At 36.9% G+C, this 19930-nt stretch overlaps 1 protein-coding gene across 4 annotated transcripts in view; it reads left to right on the plus strand.

The window, feature by feature from the left end:
* The window catches only part of HPSE2 (heparanase 2 (inactive)), a 795759-nt gene that overhangs the window by 247963 nt on the left and 527866 nt on the right, over window positions 1-19930 (plus strand). The window lies entirely within an intron of this gene.

A 19930-nucleotide genomic window follows, 5' to 3' on the forward strand; every position in this document is an offset into this window, starting at 1 on the left:
AAATACTTTTTGATCTGAAAAAATTAACCAAAACCCATACTTTATAGATATTTACCTAGTTTTTACATGTATTCATTTTCTGTTTAGGGTCTCATCCAGATTTAGTCATCATGTCTCTTTAGGCTCCTCTTGACTGACAGTTTCTCAGACGTTTCTTGTTTTTGATGATGTTGACAGTTTTAAGGAATATTGGTCAGGTATTTTATCAGGTGTCTGTATGATATTGGTCTGCTATTTTTCTTGTGATTTAAACTGAGGTTATAGATTTGGTTATAAGTCACTATCAGTATGACTTATCACTGTTCATGTTGGCCTTTATCACCTGGCTGGGGTAGTGTTTGTCAGGTTTATCCAATGTAAAGTTACTTACCCTTCCTCAGTATCCATACCATAGTTTTTGGAAGGAAGTCACTACTGTGTGCAGCCCACACTTAAAGAGTGGAGAGTTAGGCTTCACCTCCGTGAGGGTGGAGTATCTACATCAATTATTTGTATTCTGCATGAGAGATTTGTCTTTTCTCCCATTTGTTTATCAATTGCTTATTAATAGTTAGTGACTGTGGGTATTTATTGTTATATTTTGGGTTATAATAAATATTACTTTAATTGTTTCATTGTTCAAATTGTTCTAGATTTGGCTATGTGTAGCGCTTTCAGCTGGCTCCCATGTCTCTTTGACGTACCTTCTCATTGCAGATTTTGTTGATGAGTAGTCGCTTTTGCCATCTGTGTTTGTAAATAAAGGTTTATTGGAACACAGCCACACTTATTATCTTATATATTCTTTATGGCTACTTTTGCACTACAGTGGCAGAGTTAATTCACTGCAACAGAGACCATATTGCCTGTAAAGCCTAAACTAATTACAGTCTGACCTGTTACAGGAAAAAAAAAATTGCTGACTCTTGATCAAGACCATTCTCTATGATTTTTAGTAATGTACTGTAGCTTAATGGATTATAATTTCCAGAATTTTAAGATTCAAATTTCTGTCATACTTTTTACTCATAACATTATCTTCTAAAGTATAATCATCAATAGTGTGTACTGTCAACAAGTCTTTACTGAATATTCTGGTTTGTGTAACTGTGTTCTTTTGCCATTACAGTTTCCTTGCCTGGACACTTGACTAGTTACAAAGTATCTTTTCTGTCAGCAGTTTTTTTGGTGAAAGAAAAAATTTAAAGATAAGATCTATTTTGTCTTTATTCTTTTTACTAACCTGGACTGAAATAATTTATATAATCATGGCCTGAGTTATTTAAATGACTGTGTGCTTGAGAAATTTCTTGTTGATAGCACTAGGACTACCCCATGGAAGCAGATAAGTAGAGAATTTCGCTAACAGTGAAGAATGTTGACTAGAGTTTTGTACATGTCCATCAAGCTTATTTTATTGGTAAATTTAGTCAAACTAGAACCAAAGTTTCCAGGAATGAAGTATGAGTGCATTAGCCTACTTCTATTAAGTGTTCTCTAAGCCATATGCTGTGACCTAAAGTGAGAGAAAATGAATCATAAGGCTTCATAGTGGTTTAATAAGTGTAAACATCTGGATTTAAATATAAATCTTATATCAATATGGTTTTCACACTTCAACATCATCATCTCACCAAATTAGTAAAGTTGTCAATAGAGGGTGATTAGAGAAATGAGGTGGTTTATTTCAGATAATAAACATATTAAAATCCCAAAGAAACAACATTAGTTTTATAAATTCAAACTACTGTTCAACTGTTTAATAACACAGATAGGAATGGGGTGGGCAAGTCTAATACTCATATGCTTTCTTTGGTGTATTGAGACCAATATCCTATATAACACCATGCACACAGGGGACAGGACAGGATTTTAGCCACAGTATAACTTAATTCAGGTTGTAGCATAGTGGTGTTTTAAAATAGAATTTTACTATAAAAATAAAAATTAAAATAATGGACTGAAAAAGTTAAAGTTCTCCTAGAGACATTAAGCTTAGCATGTAATATAAAATCCTCTTTTTTTCTTCTACTGCCAATCTTTTCAAATAAGTAATCTGTCTTACAGCCTCCATTTTCAATTCACACTCTCCTTAGCTCTCAGAAATCTGCGTTTTCCTGATTACTTGCCTGAATCTGAGCTCTTGAAGGTCACCATGACCTCCTAATTGTCAAATCAAATAGTCTTTTCCCAGCCTTAGTGTCTTTGATTTGCATGCTACATTTGATACTGTTTTGCACCTCTGATTGTATGCTTTGTTTTGTTCTTGCACCCTGTTCTTAGCCATTATCTCTTGTCACTCTATGCAATTTTTCTTGGTGATTTTTTTTCCACTTTGGTTCCACCACTGTAAAGATGATGGACAAATCTAAATTTCCAGCCTGATCTTTCTCCTGAGTAATTGTGTCCACGAAACATTTTCATGAGGCACCTTGAGTTGTCTCAAATTTAGTGTTTCATAATCTTAACCTGTTATTTTTCTTTCTTAAATTTGGTTCCATTCTTGTAAATTTCTTACTTCTGTTGATGATCCCACTATCATCAAGGTTGTCTGGGTCTGACATTTGAGTGACATTTAATACACACATTCTCTTGTTTTCCATAGCCAGTAAGTTAACAAGTTCTAATGACTCTCTCCTCACACTGCCTTTTTTCCCACTGCTCTGCCTTTTTATAAACATTTTACTTACTAAGTAGTGTCTACTCCATGCCAAGGATTGTTTTTATTTTTATTTTTCTCTCAATTCTGTCCTAGTTTACCATTTCACATCTGCACTGCTAAAACAAACACCTCAAACTAGTTTCTCTACTTGATTCTTTCTCCACTAATTCATCTATCATACTCCAAATACTAGATGATATTTCTTAAAAGTGAATTCAAAAATGTCATTCAAAGAACTATAGTGGCTTCCCATTATCAAGAAAATAAGGCAACACTGTTAAGCTTAATGGTAAAATCTTTCCATGATTTTGTCTAGACCTGTCTTTGGAGTGTTAGTTCCCTCTTCTTTTCTATATAATCTTTCCTTTAAATCAAGCTTCCTCATAGCCCACTTAACTGATATTTTGTTTGGGCTTTTCTGCTTGAAAATCATGATAGAGTCTAGTCTGCCTACCTAAAATGCTTTTCCCATTCCTCTTCGCAGTGTATCCTTCAATTTCCAACTCACATCTCACTTCCAATGAGATTACTTCTTTACAGACTGGCAACATAAAAAAGCAGCATGGTGCATGGAAAGAAAAACAAGAGATTTGAACTCAGAGGACTTACTTCTAGTCTCCATATGAATGACTTTGGATAAATCACTTTTGCCTGTCCAACCATTGTTTCCTGAAAGTAACTGTATACAGTTACTTTCACAAGGATGTTGGGAAGATTAAATAAATAGGCATACGTAAGCTCTTCAGGCACCTGGAAATTGCCCACAAATGTTCATTGCATCTGAGTTTCCAAAATCAAATTGCAATAGCATTGTTTGCAAAACTCATATTTCCCCCATATATTTATTGCCCATTATGATGAATTAGCTCCTTGTGATCTCTCTTTTTCTCTCTTTACAAACACACACACACACACACACACACACACACACACACACACACACACACACAGTCTATACCACTAAGCAGTGTGCTTTGGGCCAGTAACTGATACATTATTTCATTTGATGGAATTAGTGTTTTAGTGCAATAATTTCTCTCCTTTTCTGCAAACCTCAGTCTTTCTAAGAAACCCGTCTCCTAATACGTATGAACCCATATACTTGGATCCAAGCAATAATAGATAAATGTAATTCCAGCCTTATATGGAATTCCATCTCTAACTTGTCTTGCCCTTTGGGCAAAACTGAGGGGGAATAATAACATGTCCTTTGATAAGGTTGGAGTTTTATTAGTATCCTTTGGTATCCAGGAGGTGTCTCTACAGCCTCAAATGCCTTGTGAAAGAGTAGAGTATACCTTTTGCATGGGTAGACGTTTTATTTTAGAACTCTGGGTACTGGGTTATCTTTACCTGGGCTTTTAAATAGTGAATACATGAGTCTAAAGGGGGAGGCATAGAAATTCAAGGTACAAATTCTTATGTAATCCTGAGAGTGATGGGCGAGTTGCTGGAGGACTGAGTGATCTGGTTCATTTCCTGTGTTTGGAAAAAATGATTTGAGGTCTAGCATCCAGAAAAGTTTGGAACTAAATGAAGGAGGATCTATGTTTCCAGGGAGCTGAAGCCAAGGTGTGATGATTATTTACAGGCATGTTGATACCCTTCTTATAAGAAGCCTTCTTAGGCAGATACTACTGGCCAAAATCACATGAAGAAATTCATGGTCTTCTTAATCTCTTCTACATCTAGAATTCTCCTCTAGGCTTAATGAAACTAGTTGAGCTTTCATTAGGAAGATACTTTAAAACTATCACAGGAAAAAACACTGAAAATTTTCTTCTTTAATTTGGCAAAACAAAATGAAACAGAAGTTTTAAAAAATTATCTAAAAGGAGAGTATTTGCATGGTAATGTATTTGCCTGTAGTCCCGTAACCCAAATCACAACTTTCTCTTTTCTATTTGCCTGCGATGAAATATATCCAACTAAGTGTTGGCTTGAGCTTCTGACATGAAGATAAAGACCTTTTCAAATTTCAGCACAGCTAAACTTGTGTGTAGTGTAGTACCTGGAATGGAGACTTCAGGAAAGAATGTTTTGGGCATGGCTAGTGGGATCATTTTTCCTGTTGTATTAGAAATGCCACCGATGGAAGGAAAAGGTCACTGTGCTGTGGGACATGCCTTCTGTGAGATGAGGCTCTGACCACTAATGACACTTGTGCTTTTCATTACGACAGATGTGTTAACCACATCGTGCTGGCTGTGCTCCAGCCCAAGCCATTGTAGCTTTCTGCTTCTGCAACCTTCCTCGTCTTCACTTTGGTTGGCTGTAGAATTCTTTACTTCCTGTCCTAAACTTTTGTGAGGTGTCATGGCTGTTAAACAGCTGCCATGTTGCAGGCCAGATGTGGTCGCACTTTAGTGTGCATGAAATGTTCTTCCTATAAAATATTAGATAGTTTAAAAATCTGTTTTGAAGGTTTGTAAAACACTTAGGATTCCTTCAGATAAGAGGGCTATTTGTATATTCTTAAATTGTGTGTGAAAATGTGCCAAAGTATAAAATACAAATGCTGGAAATACTGCAGTCCCTTCAGTCTCCTGTTTATGATAAGTTGCCAGCTATTTTGAAGGGAATAAGTGTATATAATCCAGTTAGACTTTCAAAATCTATAACAAACCTTCTAATCAAAGGCCTTTAAGATGTAGTCATTGCATTGAGTGTGGAGTAGAAAGGTCTATTTTGGCCGGGCGCAGTGGCTCAAGCCTGTAATCCCAGCACTTTGGGAGGCTGAGGCGGGTGGATCATGAGGTCAGGAGTTCAAGACCAGCCTGGCCAATATGGTGAAACCCCATCTCTATTAAAAATGGGAAAAATAAAATTAGCCGGGCATGGTGGTGTGTGCCTGTAGTCCCAGCTTCTCGGGAGGCTGAAACAGAAGAATCGCTTGAACCTGGGAGGCGGAGGTTGCAGTAAGCTGAGATCATTCCACTGCACTCCAGCCTGGGTGACAGAGTGAGACTCCATCTCAAAAAAAAAAAAAAAAAAAAAAAAAAAGAAGGGAGTCTGTATTGAAAAAGTAAGGACTTTAGGGACAGTAGGGACAGGAAATAAAAAGAAGGAATAAATACATACTTAAATTATTTAAAATGTTTTTATTGAGATATAATTTATATACAGTGAAGTGTAAAGGTCCTAAGTGATCAGTTTTCACAAATGCATACTCTTGTGTTACCCCAGCACTATCAGCACCCAGTACATTTTCATCATTCCCAGAGAGTTTCCTTGTGCTCCTTCCCAGTCAGCACTTATTGAGTCCCAATTCTAAGCAACCACTCGTCTGATTTCTATCACCATAGATTATGTTAGATTATTGTAGAGCTTCATATATATAGAATCATGTAGCATGTACTTTTTGTGTCTAGCTTATTTCACTTGGCATAATGTTTTTGATAGTCACTCATGTTGTTGTTTATATAAGTGCTTCATCCCTTTTTTTTTGTTACTGAGTACTGTTCCATTAAATGAATATACCACAGTTTATCCATTAACCTGTTGGTGGATGTCTGAATTGGTGATGGATATCTGAATTTACTGATGGTAAAGTATTTGGTTATCATGAGTAAAGCTTCTGTGAACATTCCTAAGGCTTTTTATAGACATAGATTTTCATTTTTCTCATAAAAATATCTAGGAGCAGAATTTCTGAGTCATAGGGTAACTAGAGATATGTTTAATGTTTTAAGAAACTGCCAAACTATTTTCCAAAGTGGTTCTACCATTTCACACTCTTACCAACTATATATGAAAATTCTGGTTGCTCCATATACCCACCAACTTTTTTTTTTTTTTTTTTTTTTTTTTTTTTACTGATTCTAATGGACACTTAGTGGTATCTTGTTATTTTAACTTTTAATTTTCAAACAATTTTAGATTTGCAGCAAGTTCCCATAAACCTTCACTCAACTTCTCATAATATTAACATTTTGTATTAATCAAAACTAATACATTGATAGGTTGGTCAAAACAAATTATCATTGTTATGATATCATTAAGCAATCGGTAGATTTTATTTGAGTTTCCTTAGTTTTTACCAATGTCTTTTTTTGGTTCTAGGATCCAATCCAGGATACCACATTGCATTTAATTTCATTATGGTTTTAATGTGCACTTTCCTGTTGACTAATCATGATCATCTTTTCATGTACTCATTGTCCATTTATAGATTTTCTTTAGTAAAGTGTCTATCCAAGTGTCTTGCCTGGTTTTCTTTTGTTTCTTTTTTGAGGGAGTTGGTTATTGGCTTTTTAGTTACTGATTTTTTAAGAATTTCTTATTTGTTATGGATATAATTTTATCAGATATAAGTGTTGTGAATTTTTTTTCTTAGCCTATTATTTGTCTATTTATTTTCTCAATGATGTCTTTCAATAAGTAGAAGTGAATAGAATACTTATCTTAAGGGGGAAGTGTAATAGGGTTCCTATGGAGCAGGAAGATAACTCAGGTTTAATATTTTAAAAATTTATCTGGAGAGGAGAATAAATGGTGACTTTTTCAAAGAGGTAGGTTGAACTAAGTTTTTCTGGACACTGAAAATACAAACCTGCAGGGGGATACATCAGGAATGGGCCTAATATTACAGCAATAATAATAATAATAATAGAAATTGATAATACTTGTTGTGTGCTTACCATGTGTAGCAGACCCCTTGCTTATTGCTTTATAGGTATCATCAAACTCATAAGGTAGAATTATTATTATCTACATTTACAGGTAAGGAAACCAAGGCTTAAAGGTGGTAAATAAAACTTTGGGAGACAAGATGGCTGACTAGATGCAGGTAATATGTACCTTCTCCATGTAGAGGAGCCAGAATAGTCAGCAGATATATTTTGAACAGATCACTTGGGAGAGAATGCTAGGATTCACCAGAGAAGAGATGGGAAGCACCAGAAGCAAGTTAGGAGAGGGTTCGAAGCACCTTCCTCAGCCAGGAACAGACTGAGAGTTGGGGAAAAGCCCCTGGACATGGGAAAACAGTGACAGAGAAACCCCCAGGAATAAAAAATGGGCTTTTGCAATCTTGGCTACATGAGAAACCATAGACCCACTAAGGTCTTGGCCCAAAGATGCCATTTTGAGAGTTTAAAGCTAGGCTGCACCGCCTCCCCTCCCCGCCGTGGCTTGACTTTGGGCTGATGTGGCTATAGCCACCACTCTGCCAAGGAGGGACAAGGAAACCAGGTTATCCTATGCATATCTAGGACAATACCCACTACCCTACAACAGGTTGCTTTGAGACTAAGATGTGAGTGAGTGGACCACAATTCCTACAGCCTCTTGCCCATGCTGCTTGGTTGGGAGGGAACCCTCCCTCTCTGGTCCCATGACCAAGGGACCTGAGAATTCAACACTGAGCTGTGCCTCACTCTTGGTCTGAGTTTGGGCTGACATGACTATAGCCACTGTCTGGCCAAGGAGAGACAGGAAAACCAGGCTTTACTATGCATATCTAGGACAAGATGCACTGCTCTGCAGTGGGCTGCTGTGAGACTGAAACATGAGCAGACCATGTGCCCCATAGCTAGCCTATGATGCCTGCTTGGGAGGGATCCCGTTCTCCCTGGCTGCAGGCCCAAGGTGCTATTTCGAGAGTTTAATGCTGGGCTGTGCCCTGCCCTTAGGCTGAATTTGACTGACGTAGCTGCAGCTGCTGTCTGGTTGAGGAGGGACAGGGAAACTAGACTCTGCTGTACATACCTAGGACAATACCCACTGCCCTCCTATGGGCTACTGTGAAACTGAGACTTGGGCAGATTACAGTCCCCACAGCTTCTTCTCCATGCTGCTTACCTGAGTGGAGCTGCACCGTCTCTGTTTATAAGCCCACAGCTGGCGTTACTTTGAGAGTTTAACACTGGGATTTGCCCCACCCTCAGGCTGAGTTCAAGGTGATGGCAAGAAAATGGTAAATTAAGAGTTTAAATACAGGTAGTCTGACTTCAAAGCCTTCATGCTTAATTTCTGTGCTATTCTGGCAGAAAGAAATATAAAAGTGATCTTCAGTGTGGCTACCAACATGGAAACCAAGAGCTATGGAATACTGTTCCAGATGTCATTGTTGCGGCAAAAGAAGTATATTGATAATCTCTGGAAAACACTGTTTTATCTTTATATAAAACTGGTGCCCTTCTATCTCGGACACCATGTATAATTTTTGGGTCACTATCTTTCAAAATTATGAAATCAGAAAGTTCAACTAAGATAATACAGAGTGAGGAGGAAGTGTGATAGTGTTAGAAATGCTGTTCAGGAAAAAGTTATAGATTGGAGTGATATATGAAGCTGAAAGGGAATGTAACCAATCCATTAAAGTATCCAGAGTATGGACAACATGAGCAGAGTCTTAGTTGCTGGATCTCAGTACTGTAGCATAAGAGGACCAACACTGAAGCTTCCTTAATAAATGGAAGCTTAAGTAAAAGGAAATAACTCTTTTACATAATTTCTGGAATACATTAACTGAAGAGGTAGTGAAGGGTAAAAATAAAAATATATTCAAAGTAAAGTTTGAAAGGTTTAATGAATGGCAGTTCCATGAGTTATTGGAACTAGATACTATCATGGCAGCCTAGGGAAACTAGACTGTGACAGGGAGGGGACAGGGACATGCCTAAACTTTGAAGTTGATGTCCAAGAGGACAACCATATTCAATTTTAACAAATTCCATTGTGACACTTTAGAACATTGTATATGTCTGAGCAATTTGTCTTTTCCAGAATATGAAATTGTATGTTTATGTTGTTGTATATGCAGTTCTCTCCGGTTCAGATGCCCTAGCCCTCTTCATTTTTTAAGGCCTAGCCAAAAGGCACCTCTTATGTGAAAGCCTACCCAGCATTTCCAGGCAGTTAGTTACTCCCTGCTCTGTGCTCCTTGTAGTTTCCTCTATTTTGGCACTGATCATGGTATTTAGGAATTTTGCAGCCTAAATTTTTACTGATGAGTGACTGAATGGAGGGACCATGGCGCTAACTTAATATATGAGAAATCTTCATAGAGATCAAAGAAATCAAAGAAGGAACAAGAAAATACAATTCTCTTATGTACTCAGAACTAGAAACTGGATATTGGTTAACTGTAGTAATTCCCATAACTATTATCACCATTGCGAACTGGGACTCAAAGAAGTTAAATAATTTGTCCAAGGTCAAACAGCTGCAAAGAATTATAGCCAGAATTGGAACCCAGTGCTGTCTAACTTCAAATCCTGTGTTTCTGGTGACTACAGTATGAAGATGTTTTGATTCCTGTATCACATTTTAACTTACTGCATGCATGGCTATCATTGAGAATACCTGTAGGGAAGAAAGATATTATTTATTTAAGTACTTTGTGCCTCCTTTATATGTATCATTGTACTGGTTTTTTTTTTTGTATATAATTTCTTGCATAAAAAGATCCTTGACTGCAAGACTTTTCTTTGTGCTTTCCTTGACAGATCTAGCCCAATGCCTTGTACATAGTAGGTACTCAATGAAAATGTGTTGAATTGAATTAAATCCTACTGTGCTTCAATGATTCAACACAGATACTGAGCTGTGGCTTGGAAATCAAACCCTCATGGCCTCAGCTTCCCTATAGATCTCCCCCGTAAATGATTAGCAGCAATATAATCTCATGCCTGTGTTCTGGAAATCATTAACATTTTCTATTTTAAAATGTCTTATTTTGGCTCTTTTAGAGAGTTATTACTAAGAAATTCTACTAAAAACCCAAATCAGTTACTATGAAAAAAATAACTATTTACATTACAGGACAAGTCCTAAAGAAGGCAGAAAGCTAAAGGGAAAAGGGGCTATTCTAGTTTCTTAAAGCCCAAGGGAACAGTAAACTGTTTTATCCAGGGAAATACATTTTTGTCATTTTTAACATTTCTTTTTAAAAGTTGCCTTACGTATGAGTTTATCCTGTATTTGGGAATATATAGTCACATTTTGTCTCTATACTTAAGGAAATTAAAATTTGATTGGAAAGACAAGATAAAGAAAAATATGCAATTGATTCATTTCTACATGAGTGGAAAGGCATTGATGCTATATGGCTTTAGAGAAATGTATGTGGAACTGATAAAATGAAAATGGTGATTGAAACCTAGAATGGTCAGGGAGGGTTTTGGAGACAGTAGAGCCACCTGGGAGCAGCCTGCTTCAGACCTGCTCCTAGCCAGTTTTATGTTGGTGGAACATGACTTTACTAACTGGGTTTACTTTACTTTCATGATCATTAACCTGAAATAGGCATTGGTGATGCCCACCAATCTTATTATTTTTTTTTTGTCCACCACCCATTCTCCTATTCTCTTCTCTCTTCAAAACCTACAACACTTAATTTTCCTTCCTTTATCCTTTACTTTCATTGGCATATGTACATGGATCCTTTTAAACCTAAGTCGAACCGTGTGACTCTTCTGCTCAAAACCTCTTAGTGGCTTCTCATGTCCCTTAGATGAAAGCTACCATCTAGCAGTGACTTACAAGGCTATAAAGTCTGCCATCTACCACCCGCTTTACTCCCCACTGTCTGCCCACTCTCTGACCTTTCTCCTCCTACTCTCCTATTTGTTATGTTCATTGGCCTCTTTGCTCTTCCTTAAAAGACAGAGCATGCTCTTGAGTAAGGGCCTTTGCATTAGCTGTTCTCCTGCTTGAAAATTTCTTCCCTCAGATGCCTGTGTGGTTTCTTATTTCCTTCAGGCATCTGTTCATATATCAGAGAGGCTTTTCCTGGCCATCTAAATAAAATAACAGTCCCCACTCTGACCTCAGCACTTTCTAGCCCCTTTATTTCTCTTCACATTTTATGCTTGTTTAGCCATTTATTGTCTGTAACTTCTCCTTTGAATGTAAGGAGCTTTGTTCTGTGTTATATTCTTAGAGCCTATGTGTTATAACACTTGATGAATGAATGAAGTAGATATGTTTAAAAAATGGGTAGACATTTGATATATGAAGTCTAGTTAGGTCATTTGCATTAGGGAAATGGTACGAGAAAAAAGTGGAGGTGGGAATATGAATGATTAATTATAGAGACAGTTAATAGACCAGTATGACTGGGGCATGGGGTTTGATTTGGGAAATGAATGGATAAAATTTAGGATGTTGTATTAGAGTATATTGAGGAAAGTTCTGAAGAATAAACTAAGACATTTTGTGTGTGTGTGTAGGTAATGTGAAATGATTGCAGAAGAATGGAGCATGCCTTTCTTGCTGTTAAACAGGACTGAATCTATTAGGCACATCCCATAGAAGCTAAAAATCTCTCCAATGTCCCTGTTGCTAGAGCTCCAGGAATGAAGCTTGGCTATTTTGGAATATAGATAAACAGATTTTAATTAATTTTCATTTTAGAGATGTAAGAATCATTTGACATCATGTTATTCAAGCTACTATTATGGTATTATAAGTGCTTTCATGGCAAAGACCACTGTTTAGCACAGGGGTCCCCAACCTCCAGGCCATAGACCAGGACCAGTCCATGGCCTGTTAGGAACCAGGCTGTATAGCAGGAGGTGAGTGGCAGGGTGAGCGAGCCAAGCTTCATTTTTATTTATAGCCACTTCCCATCACTTGCTTACTGCCTGAGCTCCACCTCCTGTCAGATCAGCAGCAGCAATAGATTATCGTAGGAGCACGAACCCCATTGTAAACTGCTCATGTGAGGGATCTAGGTTGCACACTCCTTATGAGAATCTAATGCTTGATGATCTGAGGTGGAGCTGAGGCAGTGATGCTAGTGCTGGAGAGTGGCTGCAAATATAGATTAACATTAGCCGAGAAGTTTGACTGTACAGAGACCATAATAAACCAATTGCTTGCAGACTCATATCAAAACCCTATCAGTGAGTAGCAAGTGACAATTAAGCTGCATCTGGTGGCAGGTGAGTTGATGTACTTCAGTTATACAGCTGCATCTGGTGGCAGGCTTTAAGTCAGAATCTGACACTTGTTTTAATCTCCACATGGCCTGCCCATTCATTTTTTTTACTACTTTTGTTTGCGCCTCTTTCTAACACTGTGCACTTGTCTCAATCACTAGCCTACAAGCTAACTCTAGGCAAAATGAGTAAAAAACTAACATCACTAGAGAGCTTCTTTGAAAACGAGGAAAGATTCAATGATGAGACAGCAGAAGACTCTAAGAATGCCAACAAAAGAAAGCTGCATTTAAACGAAAATACCAAGAGTCCTACTTAAATTACGATTCATTGTAGCAGGTGATATACATTTTCCAAGCTTGCTTTGTATGATATGTGGCAATCAGCTATCCAAAAAAGGCCATGAAATCTTCAAAACTGCTTCGCCACATGGAGACCAAGCATCCTGGATTAAAAGACAAGCCTTTGGGGTTTTTTTGTTTGTTTGTTTTGTTTTTTTTTTTGAGATAGAGACCCAGGCTAGAGTGCAGTGGTGCAATCTCCACTCACTGCAACCTCTGCTTCCCTGGTTCAAGTGATTCTCCTGCCTCAGCCTCCCAAGTAGCTGGGATTACAGGCATGCACCACTATGTTGGGCTAATTTTTGTATTTTTTTAAATTAGAGACAGGGTGTTGCCATCTTGGCCAGGCTGGTCTCAGGCACCTGACCTCAGGTCTTCCTCCCGCCTCAGCTTCCCAACATCCTGGGATTACAGGTGTGAGCCACCATGCCCAGCCTGGAGTTTTTCAAAAGAGGAAAAAATGTGAACACGAAGAACAGAAGCCATTATTTAAGGCCGCCACTTCATCAAATATGTCTGCACTGAGAGCATCATTTTTAGTGGTTAGCCACATTGCTAAAGCTAAGAAGCCCTTTGCTATTGGTGAAGAACAGTTGATCCTGCCTGATGCTAAGGACATTTGTCGTGAACTTTTAGGAGAGGCTGCGGTTCTGATGGTGGCATGTGTTCCTCTTTTGGCTAGCACCATAACTAGACAAATTGATGAAATATCCGAGGATATTGAGGCACAAATGTTAGAAAAGATTAATGAGCCACTGTGGTATGCAATCCAGGTTGATAAGTCTACTGATGTTGACAACAAGACTTGTTTTTATACAATATATTTTCAGGAGGATGTGCATGAGGATATGTTATGTGCACTTTTGTTGCCAACCAACACCATAGCTGCAGAACTATTCAAGTCTTTGAATGATTATATATCAGGAAAACTGACCTGGTCATTTTGTATCAGTATATGCATGGACAAAGTGGCTGCCATGACTGGCCAGCTTTCTGGTTTCACTACTTGGGTCAAAAAGGTAGCTTCTGAATTTAAGTCTACACACTGTGTCATCCATAGAGAAATGCTGGCTAGCTGAAAAATGTCACTTGAGCTTAACAATGTTTTGCAGGATGTGATTAAAATTATCAAGCACATTAAGGTACATGCCCTTAACTGACATCTGCGCAGCTCTGTGAGGAGATGGATCAGAGCACACACATCTTCTCTTATACACAGAAGTGAGATGGTTTTCTAAAGGTAGATGACTGGCCAGAGGTTTTGAGTTATGAGAGCCACTCCAGAGATTTCTTTTAGAAAAACAGTCACCACTGGCAGCACATTTCAGTGACACAGAATGGGTCACAAAACTTGTGTGACATATTCAGCTTGCTCAATTAACCCAATCTGTCACTTCAGGGAAGAATGACAGCTGTGTTCAAGTCAGCAGATAAAGTGGAATTATGGGGGCAATGAATGAACATTGGGATTTTTAATATGTTTCAAACATTAGCAGAGATCTTGAAAGAGATTTAGCCAGGGCCTTCTTTTTCCCAGCTGGTGTATGATCACCTATCTAAGCTTTCAAAAGAGTCTGAGCATTACTTCCCAACCACAAAATACTCCTAACCTGGGAAGGAATGGATCCACGACCCATTTGTGAATAAGTCAGGTAAATTGACTTTGTCTGTGCTAGAAGAGGATCAACTGCTTGAGATCAGAAATGACGGTGGCCTTAAAACTATGTTTGAGACAATTTCAGATCTCCATACATTGTGGATTAAAGTCAAAATGGAATATCCCGAGATTGCCCAAAAAATCACTGAAAAGCCTGCTTCCATTTCCGATATCCTATCTTTGTGAAACAGGGTTTTCTGCAACGACAGCAACCAAAACGAGATTACGGAGTACACTAAACATAAGTGACACACTTCGGGTTTCACTGTCTCCCATCACCCCTAGATGGGACCATCTAGTTGCGGGAAAACAAGCTCAGGGCTCCCACTGATTCTACACTATGGTGAGTTGTATAATTATTTCATTGTATATTACAATGTAGTAATAATAGAAATAAAGCGCACAATAAATGTAATGCACTTGAATGATCCCGAAGCCATCCCCCGCCTTCCAGTTCGTGGAAAAAATTGTCTTCCATGGAACTGGTCCTTGGTGCCAGAAAGGCTGGGGACTGCTGGTTTAGCACATTGCCTGGCATTTAATAGTAGCCAGTAAATATTGATTATATGAATAGTTTTTGTTGAGTAGAAACTAATTCGAAAGAATTTGAATGACTTACCTTATCTCTGCCAATAGAATGTTTCCTAAACTAGTCTTGGCAGTTGTTCTTCATGTTTTCTAGAGAAAAAGTAATTCAGGTGATCAGCCACATAGTTCAAATGAGAGACTCGACTTTTTCACCTTCATGATTAACTATCAGAATTCAACATTGTTTCATTAGCGATAAATAACTAAATGAAGTAAACTTTGGATTAAAATGGAATAGAATTGTACTGTAAGCACAATTTATTTTCCTTCTGACAAGTCTCCTATCCTCAGTTGATTCCTTATTAGGATTATAATCATATCTAGAATGCATAGTGAATGTTCTTTATCAAAATTAACTTTATTTGGGACATTACTTGGTTAGTTACTGGCAATCTTGCCATTAGAAAGCCATATCTGTTTTTAGGTGCTTAAAAGCTCCCTTTTCCTGATTCTTGACTTTCCTTTATTCCTTTGTATCAAGAAGAGATAAAAATTTATTACTTTTACTTTTAGATATCAAATGTTCAGTGACTTTAAAAACTGAGCGAGATAGGAATTTGAATCGATGAGAACCTTGTGTTAGAAAATCTATTGAGTTCATAAAACTTTCTTTATAAAGCTTCCTCTTACCCCTAGATCTTCCATCTCTTTTATTGTGTTCTGTGTGTATGTTTTGAAATTAACTTAAGTATCTCCTAACCTGGCAGTTTTACCTTTATTTATCTTCTCACTGCTCTGGATTCCTCACAAGACAGCATCTCTTTGGGTAAATTCCATAGCAGTTGAAAGAAAGCTTTCAATGACACTATTCAAATAAGTGGGAATTTTTGTTTTTCCGACAGGTGATCTTTTATATCTTTACTTGAATTTCTGATGGAGGCCAAGACTTTTTTCTCTAAAAAATTTTTTAAATGTATGTTGAACGAGGAGAAACAAAATCTAACTTTTGAAAAAAGAAAGGATAGAAGTATTTTCTCATAGTGATAATTTGGAAGCAGTGCTTTAAGATTAGCATGGGGTTAGTGACTAGTCAAGGGATAGTTTAAGAGAAAGAAGGAAGTAAGGAGGGTATTGCTTTGTTCCAACGCTCAGTTATTAGGGTCACAGAGACATTAGGGAAATGGGAAAGAATGTATGAATGTAAAGGTAGGATTGGCTTTTCCAGAGGGTAGTAAGGGAGAAATACAAATAGCTGTAGAAATAAGGCATTCAGGAGGGAAAACCAGTTTTAGATATATTGAGGGGTTAGAAAGGGAGGACAAGGATGTAGAAATAGCTATCAGACAGGTGATCAATTAGACAAGAAGCTAGAAGAGATATCAATTTCAGAAATAGAGATTAAATTTCAGGAGTCTAGTGTCCTTTTATGCAAAGACTGGATCTCTCAGTGGAGACAGAACAAGGGGAAGCAGGAGGAATTAACATTCTTGAACCTGTCTGTAAATCATATACCATGCCAACTTTTCATAAATGCTATTTCAATGATTCTTAAATGCTAATCCTATGAGGATATGAGCCTCCCTTTTTAGATGAGGATGTTAAGGGACTTGTCCTAGCTCTTACAGTAAGCACACTTGGTAGAGCCAGAGTTAAACTCCAAAGCCATACTCTTCCTATTTATATTACTTCGACTCTGATACCTAGACAGGGAAAAATTGGAAAGGAGCTTTGGAGGTAGAAATTAAGAAATGCACAGGTATAAGGCAGATGGAGAGCATGAAGGAATTAAATTGTTTTAGAAAGAAAACAGAATAGCTTAGGCAGGTGAGAATTTGACTGTTTCACCAGTAACATTTTATTCAAAACCTGGTTATATAAATCTAGAGTTGATTCTACTTGAGATTTATTTCAGTTTTCTGGTGGCTGGTATGGCTGAATTTTTCTCTTGATATTTCATCTACTCAATATATTGGAACATTGCCACCTAGCATAAACATATTACCATCTTTAGCTAGAGATTCCATGAGAGATAGCTACTGAAATTGCCACAATTTAGAAAGATTCTAATTATAATATCTTATTATATTCCTGACTAGTAACCAAACGATGGCAAATATTGAGCCATAGAGGAAAAATAGTTTGATTTGGCAACCAAAATACATAGCTCTGTCACATAAATGTTGTCTTTACTGTTTATTCAACATTAAAAGTTGAGCTATGCAATCATATTAGGTTTGATCATATGAAATTGCCAATTGTTAAATCGAACTCAATACGGCCTGAGAAAGCCTCCATACTTCCATATTTGAGTCCTTATGGACAAACCGTAACCTAACTTGGTAGGTAGACAAGACTGAAAACCTAACTTAGAAGTATGCTACTGTAACAACAGCTGTGTATCAGTCAATCCCAGCAGCCATACTTCAACCGCTCATAACACTGCTGACTGTTCAAACTGTGTTCAAATAAGGCAAAAGCCAAGCTGTAACCAGTCCAGCTGTTCCTGTACCACACTTCTGTTTTCTGTACGTCACTTCCCTTTTTTGGTCTATACATTTGCTCTGACCATGAGACATCCCTGGAGTTTCTCTGAGTCTGCTGTGATTCTTCAGGCTGCCTGATTAATGAATTGATTTTTTTTTCTTTGCTCAATTACACTCTGTTAAATTTGTCTGAAATTTTCCTTTAACACCAATATTCCATAATTTTTAACAACAGTAATAAAATAATAAACTTTATTGACATTATTAAATCTTTATGATGTACTAAATGATTAACATAATTATTTAATTTTTAAAGCAAAATTGTGAGATTGATATTATTTCCTCTTTTTAGAGATGAGGCTAAAAAATGTTAAGAGTTGTCCAAGGGCACTTAGGTTGGATGGTAGCAAAGTTCGGATTTGAGCCAAGATCTCTCTGACTTTACATGTCCTGCCTTGTAGAACACTAGGTTGATTCCTTATGGGGAAATACAAACATGAAGATACATGTAATAATAATTACTGGTCTGCAGTGTTCATCTCACATAGAATGTATTAGTATCATTTTAACTAAGCTGTACAAAAATGGATATCACTCTAGCTGCTTGTGAGTTCCTAATGTGGCTTTGAGTTTAGAATAACGCTTTTTATCCTTTCTGAGGCCAATTCAATATGGCTTTTCCTCATTCTTCTTGAAATTTCCTTCTCTAGACATTTCTGCTTTTGTTGCTTAAATATCCTTCAGACAATAGGGAAGATGTTTGAAACAGCATAGCAATAAGAAAGGATTTGTTTCTTTTCTATTTGTTGTTTCTCTTTTAGTGAAGTGCTGTAGTAGTTCTGTACTATAAAGTTGCAGCAAACACTGAGTTAGAAATAGAGAGCCATTACTACTAGGGAAAATACAAGGTTAAGTTTCTGGTCACATTTTTTATTAACCAATCAATACATAACCTTGTTTAGTATATGTTTCTGTTTAAAAACATCTCTTTAATATGTATTTTGTATAAATGATTAACTGTATGCAGTATATCTTTATAATAAAGCACTAGCTGAGAAGGATATAATTTTTTCCAAACCTTGAGTAATGTGACTATAAATTTCTTTGATTTTCAGCCTCACAACAATGCTTTTACACTATGCTTATTTTTTAAAAAATAGGTAATCATCTAATGAATCCACAAATTTAGCCACTTTTTTATCTTTTCCATAGCTTCATTATGCACTGTAGATGTTATTTTAGCTCTGTCCGGTGTGGCCTCTGGTATTGATTACCAAATTTCATCTTTCTTTTACTGGATGTGTTGCATTGTTCATTCATTAACATTGAACTCATGGCCAAAAGTACTCTAGCTCGTGCCTGAAGGAGGTTTACCTAACACATATTTTCTCCATCAGGCGTATCACAACCTTCTTGCACTTAGAAACAGTTGGCAGCACTTAAGCACTGTGCTTGGAAGCAATTTTAAACAGCAGAATCACCAACAAAAAGCACAAAAATGTAAAAACGGTGGCACTAAATAGGCCAAGAAAAGAACACGTTTTTACAGTTCAAGAGCTGAAACAAGAAGGCAGAGAGCATCTCCTTGTTTGACCTCGGTTGGGAACATGCATGGCCAGTGACTCCAATTTTTTGTCTTTCTGTGTATGTCCACAAATGACCAAGAAAGTATCAAGGATATTGACTTTAAGGTTACAAATAAATTTTATCAAGTAGACAAATATGCAAGTACGGAATTATCAAAATCAAGGATCAACTGTAATCAGACTTATTGCAAACCACAGTTTTGTATGCATTGCAATTTTCAGGACTTTTATGATGCTTTGAAGGAATTAGCAAGAATAAAGTAATTAGTAAGAATAAAGTTGTCACATGCTTTATTACTGTATATTTCTCAGAATACCCATGTAAAGAAAATTTTTAGATTTATTATCAGGTTACTGTTAGCAATACAGAAGCTTAAGTAAGTAATTATTTTCAAATCACAGAATAAGCTACCAGTTGGCTAAAATGCAACTGTGGAAAAACAGTACCAGACTGCTAGGTTTTTATTGTTTTGTTTTGTTTTCATTTTTGTTGGTACTACCTAATACTTGTAATTAATATTATAACAGTAGGAAAACAAGATTCATTCTAAATTGATAACAGGAATAGCTAACTTAGACTTAATGGTAGCAGAGTTTGTGAAGCAAGTCTTTTCTCTATGACTTCATTATAAAACAAATAATAAATAATGGGGCTTTTTTTCTTTTGAAGGCCTGCTTATAGAAAGTGATTCCTTTGGAAGTATAGACTTTTTTTTTTTTTTTAAAAAAGATCTCTTTGCCCACTCAAAGGTACATGTTTATTTAATACATACTTATTGAAGGCTTTAACAATATTTTCAGTTTTTA

The sequence above is a fragment of the Piliocolobus tephrosceles genome, chromosome 9 (genome assembly GCF_002776525.5).
Source record: "Piliocolobus tephrosceles isolate RC106 chromosome 9, ASM277652v3, whole genome shotgun sequence".
NCBI classification, from domain to species: Eukaryota; Metazoa; Chordata; class Mammalia; order Primates; family Cercopithecidae; genus Piliocolobus; species Piliocolobus tephrosceles.